This window comes from Aricia agestis, chromosome 13, assembly GCF_905147365.1.
Source record: "Aricia agestis chromosome 13, ilAriAges1.1, whole genome shotgun sequence".
In the NCBI taxonomy this organism is placed as follows: domain Eukaryota; kingdom Metazoa; phylum Arthropoda; class Insecta; order Lepidoptera; family Lycaenidae; genus Aricia; species Aricia agestis.
In genome coordinates this window covers 3,729,389-3,738,253 of record NC_056418.1, presented here as the reverse complement: position 1 = coordinate 3,738,253, position 8,865 = coordinate 3,729,389, and the positions used below count along the sequence as shown (strand labels likewise).

The following is an 8,865-nucleotide window of genomic DNA, read 5'->3' as shown; positions in this document are numbered from 1 at the left end:
ATAAAAAAAACTACTGGCTAGATCTCGTTCAAACCAATTTTCGTTGTTGGTTTTTGGAGTAATGCATCATATAATTTTTTAGACTTATCATGCCCCTACTTTAGAAGTTAGAGGGGGGGTAACACATATTTTACCACTTTGGAAGAGTCTCTCTTGCAAACTATTCAGGTTAGAAAAAAATGATATTAAAAACCTCAATATGATTTTTGAAGACCTATCCATAGATACCCCACACGCATAGGTTGGATGAAAAAAATATTTTTTTGTTACAGTTGTACCTATGGGGACATTTTCAATTTTTTATCAAAATCTTAATGCAGTTCACAAACTACATCTACTTAATAAGTTTCAATGGTATAGCTCCTATAGTTTCGGAGAAAAGTGGCTGTGACATACGGACGGACAGACAGACATGACGAATCTATAAGGGTTCCGTTTTTTGCCATTTGGCTACGGAACCCTAAAAAAAGCGTGGATTCTTTGTATGGCTAGAAGCAAAATTATGAAGTAGGTAAGTTGCAACATTTGCTCAAATTATAACGGAAAAATTAGTCATTGCTCACATGTGTAAAATGTTAGTTCCCCACTTCATTCACTCATGTCTTCAATTGCGTCTGTTGTAAAGTTGGTATGTTGGTATATAATACGAATTAAGGTTATTAAGAAAAATTAAAAGGTGCAGTGTATTGATTTTAAAGTATATATACAATGTTGAAGTGAAATAAGAAATTTTATAGGCGGTCTAAAAAAGAAAATGAGATTTAAATGCAATTAAATTTAGCTCACGAAATGCTAACCGTTCGTAATAATTTTGCATCTCGAATCATCTCTATGATAACGATATAAGTATCACTATCATAAACTCCGGGGTTGAATAATTTTGAATAGAGTATTGACACAGAAATTAAGAGCTCACCTGACTCTAAAAATCAAAAATCGTCCTTTTCTCTTCACACCCACGCCCGTCTTTCATATGCCAGGTGAAAAAGGACGGCGCGGAATCATCGCCGAATTAGTTTTACTTGAATAAAAGACGAACTATAATGATTATGAAAAAAGTGTTTTGAGCAAATTTAGGTTTTATCAATACCTTTTTAGATATTAAAAAATATTAAAGAAAAGACAGCAAACTTCGAAGATCCAAGCAAAAATGTGTCTAAAACAAGGTTTTTTTGTAAAAAAGAAACTATCGAGCATTTTTTGAGTAATCGTGTTTTCGTCTTGAGCTATTAATCTTTATGAACTGAAGTTACTTGTGTCAAAAAATCAGTTTTCTAGACCTTACATATTTTGAGATCGAGGTTAAAGTATGTATTCAAGTTAGGGTCATATTATGGGCTCTTAATATTGCACACTTGTTAGTGTCAGGTGTTTGGTTATTTCTGATGAAATATTAATGAAACTCACAGGCTGATTCTCATAATTGTATTGTCAAATAAAATATGCAAGCTTGTTTCATTGTCAGTATAGTAAGTGAGTGGTATTTGTGTATTTATTTACACAAATACCACTCACTTACTATAATTTATACTTACTATAGTATTACAATAATTTATACCTATTATAATTATTTATATATTATATAAATATCTGTTGCCATTTTCGATATCGAGCAAAAAAGGGCAAAAAATCACGTTTGTTTTATGGGAGCCCCCCTTAAATATTTATTTTATTTTGTTTTTAGTATTTTTTGTTATAGCGGCAGCAGATATACACAATCTATGAAAATTTCAGAACTCTACATATAGCGTGGTTCCTGAGATACAGTCTGAAGACAGTCAGTCGGACAGAGAATCAAGTCTCAGTAATAGTGTCCCGTTTTTATCATTTGGGTACGGAACCCTAAGAATCACCAAGTTCTTATATTTAAAAGCGATGTTTTTTTTCCATTTGAATACCACAAACGTACGTTCCCCTGACTTTGCACTTTCTCACAGAAGGAATTGTGAAAAAACTCGATGCAGCTAACGAGGCACGAGCAACACAAAACCGTCTGCCGGGGCCTTTGATTCATTAAGGGTTTCGATTAGCTGGAGCTGCCAGACGCGCAAAAACTCGCATGAAACACACGTTAAACACTAAAATGTTGTGCGAAAACTGAGTACAAAATTAACCTAATTTCTGACATGTATAATTAGCCCGACGTACGTTATTCCGTCTTAAGGAATAAATTAAGCAATGGAATAGCAAAAAAAGAAAAAGGCGTAGCGACAAAATGGTTTTAGTCGCGTAATTTATAAACCATATATGCTATGAACAAATTAAAGTGTATTGCCAATTTACGTACAAATTTTGGAAGCTTAAATCACTCTCGACTGTTGGCGAATTAGGAATCCCTTTCTTTACAGAGGTCTTTTTGATTGATTATTCTGTGGTATAAAAGTTGACCAATCTTGTTATGCTATGGGTAATTCAAAGACAAAGACGTGATGAATACTGACAATGAACTATAATTTCTTAGCTTTAGCCATTGCTGAGAAAAATTGAGATCGCTATAGCCAAATTATCAAAGCGTCGCCTTAAGACTTAACTGACTAACAACTGATGAATTTTCAATTGTTAAAAGTATCAGAAATTTTACGACGCGCTGGTGCAGTTTTCTTAATTCATGAAGACCTAAGCGGCCGCATCCGGCCGCGATAACAATAGATAAGCTATTGTGTCTCGTTATTCCACGATCGAGTCTAATTTTCCAAAAGTTTGTCTAAGCATCTTCCAGTGATGTGATCAGACTATCTTGCATTATGATCCCTGACAAAATATTACTTTAGAATAAGGGTTATTTTAATTTCTTAACTTACCATTTTAAAACCATCTCCTTGTTCGTAGGGAGGCATTTCTGTACGGAAAAAATAAATATCCACTGCCGAATATATTATAACCTCCTCCTTTTTGGAAGTCGGTTAAAAAGGTAAACCTTATTTTGCACCTGCATGCACGTGCAACAAAAAGGGGCTTACGTATGTAAATCCGTCTCCGTTTTTAGTTCTATCAGATTAAATTGTAATGAGTTTTCCGCCTTAATCCTTATTGGTGTTCACGTGTGGGGAAATTTACAATTCACCTTCGAATCAGAGGCACAACTCTTGTATTATAAAATATTACCTACTTAATGACGCCCACAACTCTGTTGCGCCAAAATTAGTTTATCGCCTGGGAACTGTACATCTTTTCGGGATGAAAAGTATCGGTTATCCTTTACCGGGAGATACTTTAAAGGGGGTGACAGACGTGCGAGTAAGTACGCAGACTTATGGCTCGACAATTTTAATCGCCTGTGTGTCAGCAAAGAGCCGCGAGCCGCGAGTCTGGGGACATGGTAATCCAGTGTGAGCGATTCTCGTGTGTCACCGACGTCGAGCCGAGTAAGTTCGCGAACTTAAAACCCGCGTGCTTTGAGTTCGTACGTCTATCAGGCCATTTAGTCCATAGTAATACCAAATTGCAGCAAAATCGGTCCAGCGGTTTGGGCGTGAAGAGGTAGCAGACAGACAGACACACTTTCGCATTTATAATACCAATTATAGTATGGATTATGGGGCAGGCTTTATATAGTAAAAGAGTGGTTGGTGCACATTATGACTGCTGGTGCGAAAAAAAAAACAGCAAAGAAAGTATAAGTAAGTACTTATTTTCGCAGAATAGTTAGAAAATAACATAGTAGTACTTTTTTTTTTTTTATCTATAGACGCTTCACACCACGTCAGTCTGGCCCCGTGGTAAGTACCTGAACGACTTGTGTTACGGGTACCAGACAACGGAAATATATTTAATACTTTTATACTATACATACATTTAAGATTTTTATTATATGATACACATATTTATAATACACATCCATGACCCAGGAACTTCGAAAACTTTTTGTTCCGTCGGCGGGATTCGAACCCGCAACCCCCGGCTTGAGCTACCAACGCGCTCACCACTGAGCCACAGAGGTCGTCACGACTTTCTTCTTCTATATTACTGCCGTCTAGTCTTTCTCTAACGAATCTTCGATCAGGTCATCTTGACGCATTTTCAAAAATTTTATCCATCCAAAAGTGCATAACACCGCTAAAGAAAATTTACACTAAAAAAAAAAAGATTTATAAACACTGAAAATATTTTAGCAATTCACCCAGCGAGGTAGATCTTATTTTCTCTAATCGAGTCGGTACTACAAGGGCCCTTTAGTTAATTGAAAGAGATCCACCGTCAAGAGTGAAACACAACATTACTGAGAGTACCTCGCCTTTCTCCGATGTTTATTGGCTTTAAGCGTTCATTTCGGCGGTTCCAATTGGTTGGAGTAAAGTAAAATAAAAAAAAAAAGTTTTTTTTTTGTTTTGGACTTTTTTTTTATGAAATAAGGGGGCAAACGAGCAAACGGGTCACCTGATGGAAAGCAACTTCCGTCGCCCATGGACACTCGCAGCATCAGAAGAGCTGCAGGTGCGTTGCCGGCCTTTCAAGAGGGAATAGGGTAATAGGGAAGGGTAGGGATGGGAAGGGAAGGGAAGGGAATAGAGGAGGGTAGGGAAGGGAATGGGCCTCCGGTAAACTAACTCACTCGGCGAAACACAGCGCCAGCGCTGTTTCACGCCGGTTTTCTGTAAGAACGTGGTATTTCTCTGGTCGAGCCGGCCCATTCATGCTTAAGCATGGCTCTCCCGCGTATAAACATATAGCCTTTAAAATTAACATTGTTAATTTTAAAGGCTACAGGAAAATGCAATATTTCGCACATAATAATAACTGTAAAATATTATGTGAATTCCAATGTGCATAGTATGATTTGAGTTTGGGGAGTATTGAGGTTACAATATTTCTCTACAAGTAGTTACAAATTCGCTTAAAAAAATAAACGCTTTTTGTCTTCCTAAGGGTGGGTTGCACCAGAGGCGTAGTTATAGTTGAGGTTAAGGTTATCATCAAATATGGCGTCCATTATGGACTTTTACTAGGGATTTGACAGTTGATTTGAAATTTTGTTATAGTTAATGTTAGGGTTATAATTAAAGTATGTTGGTGCAACCCATAAACTTATAATATACTGGTGCAACCTACCCTTAGTAAATTAAACAGTATGTAGCTTCACTAAGCTTTGCAATATTTGCTTCAAAACGCTATAGTCTAGACTCTAGTGGGTTAGAACTTGGCTTGCAACTCAGTAGTTGTGGGTTCAATTCCGGGGTTGGAGAGCAAAAAAGCTGTTTCCCAAGTTTTGTAAAAATAAAGCACGTTGCATGGATCAAATTTGCAAAATAATCCTGTTGTTGACTTGGTTTTATTAATCTTCCTTCAACAAAACCGGTGTAGAAGGCATTATCGTATACATGTGCTAGATAATTCCAACAAATCTTATAAGCTCCAAATACACACTTCAAAAAATTCCTCAATAAGTGTTTACCTCATGTTTATATATAAAGTTTTGAGATATTGGGCTGTATTCGAAAATTAAACTTTGTAAGCTGTGATCCGTGTAAGCGTACTCGTAAAATTTACGACCAACCTGAGTGGAGGTCGCGGATGAGATAAAATCTAGAAAAGGCATGTTAAACAAATATTATAATGAGGGTTTTTTTCAGTTCATGATATTTTGTTATGACTGCTGTTTGACACGAATAACTCTATGGAACATAGCTCCACCTGGTGGCAGATGGTAGGTGGGAATGTCTAGAAAAAATGTTTTTGACAATTTTTAAAAACACGAGCCCACTGAAATATCGAAATTTCTCATTAGTAACGTAAGACAGGCTGTTTTTCTACTATTTTAGTCTCTCTTTGTGGATTGAGCTACATTTTTAAAACGGCACCTTGCTTGGAATGGCAAACAATTAAAATAATTCCATTTTTTAATACCGGGGAAACATACTTGTTAGAAACTCAAGGCGCCATCTAGTGGCATCAATTCACAAACAAGTATTCTAAGCAACCCTTACAATATAATATCTATAACCTTTATCAGCTGTGCAATTTATATAGGAATTAGTTAAGTAGTACGTGAGATTAGCACGTTAAAAAATCTACAGCTCTACAATTTAAGTATATATTCCGTATCTTTCAGAAAAGAGCTGTTTGTTCTATCTAGCACACATACATCTTTGTTCGGGATCATAACTTATAAAGTGTATCGGAAATTTCATACACCGACTCATACTTTAAGTCTACAGGAATAAAATGCTTAGTTCAGTGGATTCTGGAATTCACGAGCTATTAGAATACGCATTGAAAATAAATAGTGAAATTAAGAGTTTTCGTAAGAAAATTGATTATTAGATTAATTATATAGATTTAATATTAATTATATAGAATTAATATTAGATTAATTATAAAATATGTACATTAATACATTATGTATTAATGTACATATTTTTACTTAATAATTTAGTAGGTTCTTTCCTGCAACGCCGATCTGTATGTGTGTGTCTTTTCCTGCGGTCTATATCTTTATATCAGCTGTGTATTTGTGTGGTTTTAAAAAATCAATTACAAAAATTTTCTCTTTATAATTTTACATACTTAGTGTAAAATTTACTGGATTTACATCATATCTTTAAAATATTGTGATGATTTAGCGCTTGTAAATTGTTATCAGTAATACCGTGGGGAAGATAAGAGTATATCAGAGTTGCAATTTTATTATTTTATCAAATACGTAGTAATAAAAACAATATAATACTACAATAAAAAAAATATACATAGCTACCTTCCATATCTCAGGATACAGATACAGGACAAAATAGTCTGAACAGTAATTTCGCATACGCTCTCAATGTCTTCGGTAGTATAGTGGTCAGTATCCCCGCCTGTCACGCGGGAGACCGGGGTTCGATTCCCCGCCGGAGAGAACCTTTGTTTTACTTATTTTTTTATTTTAAGTATTTTGTTTTATCTTTACAATATCTCAAAATGAGTTATGACTTAAGCAAGTCGCACTGTAATAAAATATCAGTCACTAAAATAATAATTATGTTCAGCAGCTGGGTGCCAATCCATCTTGATTCTTGCGTCAGCAATGAAACAGGCAACTGATTATAAATTATAATATATTTTATGATACGAAATCACCCTTTCGATCGTGATAATTTTGATTAAAAAAAATCATTTATTTATTTAGGTTTAAAAGAAATCCCAATTTATACCCAAGCCAAGCAAAACTCTAAAAGTAAAGAAATAATATTTTTCGACCTTATGTTTGAATAGTTCCTACATAGAAATCTTCCTCATTTTTGTCGGGGGTTAAAAAATCCCATCCCACGAGATGGCGCACAAAAAACAATTTAAAAACTATCTGATCAACGGAACGGCGGGACACAAATTGGTTTTTCTCGGGAACATTAAGCAAATAACCTGAATTTCGCACGCAATCTGACCCTAATGGCGCGTTAAGATGTGACTGAAACCATCTGAAACACAGTGTTGCCAGTCATTCCACCGAAACGAGTAACGATGAACTTGTGTAGAAGATATTTTTTGTTTCAGAATTATTTTCAATTATAATCATGCTTCAAGTAAACTTGGAACTCCTATAAATCCATATTTCACACTAATATGATATGCGAAAGTGTCTCTGTCTGCTTGTTACCTTTTTACGCCCAAACGGCTGAACCAATTTTGCTGAAATTTGGTATGGACATACTTTCGAGTCCCGAATAAAAAGTATCATAATCCAAGTATAATCATCCTTTTTGACATACGATACTTTTCATCCCGAAAAAATGTACGGTCCCCGCCTGATAAACGAATTTTGGCGCAACGGAGTTGCGGGCGTCATGTCATTTTATATATATATATATATATTTTTTTAACTTAGCAACTATTTAAATTATGAACTTATTGAGCAATAAAAAACGAACGTACCTACCTATGAACTAAGTTTTTAAAATGTAGATCGGCAATTTGGTTCATATGGTTTTCCGTAATGAGCATCCTAAGACATCCAATCCACCTCTATTCCCCACTATTGTATACCAATCATACTTTTAACATTACAAAATGTTTTTCCACATTTGACTAATTTTTTTAACCCACAATTCATTCTATTAATCCAAAAAATAGGAAAGGTGCATAGTCTGGCAACACCTATTGAACGGGGAGATGAGTTTTCCCCTAAAATGACCCAAGTCCAAACGAGTAGCTCTGATGGAGACAACATGATCATCATCTCAAAATAAGTCACTTTTTGACACCTTTCAAATAAAGGAAAAGTAAGAGAGAATAGAAATGTACGCTTTCCTAATAGGGGAAACAAAATTTGAGTTTAAAGACGTTGCAGTAATTTTTCTTGTGAAATATGTTGCTTGATAAGGAGAAAATATTTTGTAAGTACTGTAACTTCTTTTACATACACTTCATTTTTTTAACTAGCCAATCGTGGGAAAACGAGACACAATAGATATTCTATTGTGTCTCGTTCACCGGTGAGCGTATTGGGCTTGATGAATTAAATAAAGCAATCATGTTTATTATTCCTAGTGCTTAACAAAATACAGAAAACTAACAATATTTTTGTCAACCTCTGTGGCTCAGTGGTGAGCGCGTTGGTAGCTAAAGCCGGGGGTCACGGGTTCGAATCCCGCCGACGGAACAAAAAGTTTTCAATGTTCCCGGGTCTGGATGTGTATTAAATATGTGTATGATACAATAAAAATCTTAAATATATGTAAACGTTGTCTGGTACCTGTAACACAAGTCCTTTAGGTACTTGGCACGGGGCCAGACTGACGTGGTGTGAAGCGTCCATAGATATTATTATTATTATTATTAATGTGGATAGAGAGATGTTATAGGTGAACGCTACAATAAAGTAAATAATGAACATCTATTAAGGGTTCTGAAACTTGAAAGTGACTTAAAAAACGCATACCACTCGTCTATGTA

The 8,865-nt window shown here is 35.3% G+C and overlaps 1 non-coding gene across 1 annotated transcript; it reads left to right on the top strand.

The window, feature by feature from the left end:
* The first annotated feature begins 6,760 nt into the window (after window positions 1–6,760).
* On the top strand, window positions 6,761–6,832 carry Trnad-guc. The gene has a single exon. It is a non-coding gene; the product is annotated as a tRNA-Asp (tRNA).
* Window positions 6,833–8,865: the final 2,033 nt, after the last annotated feature.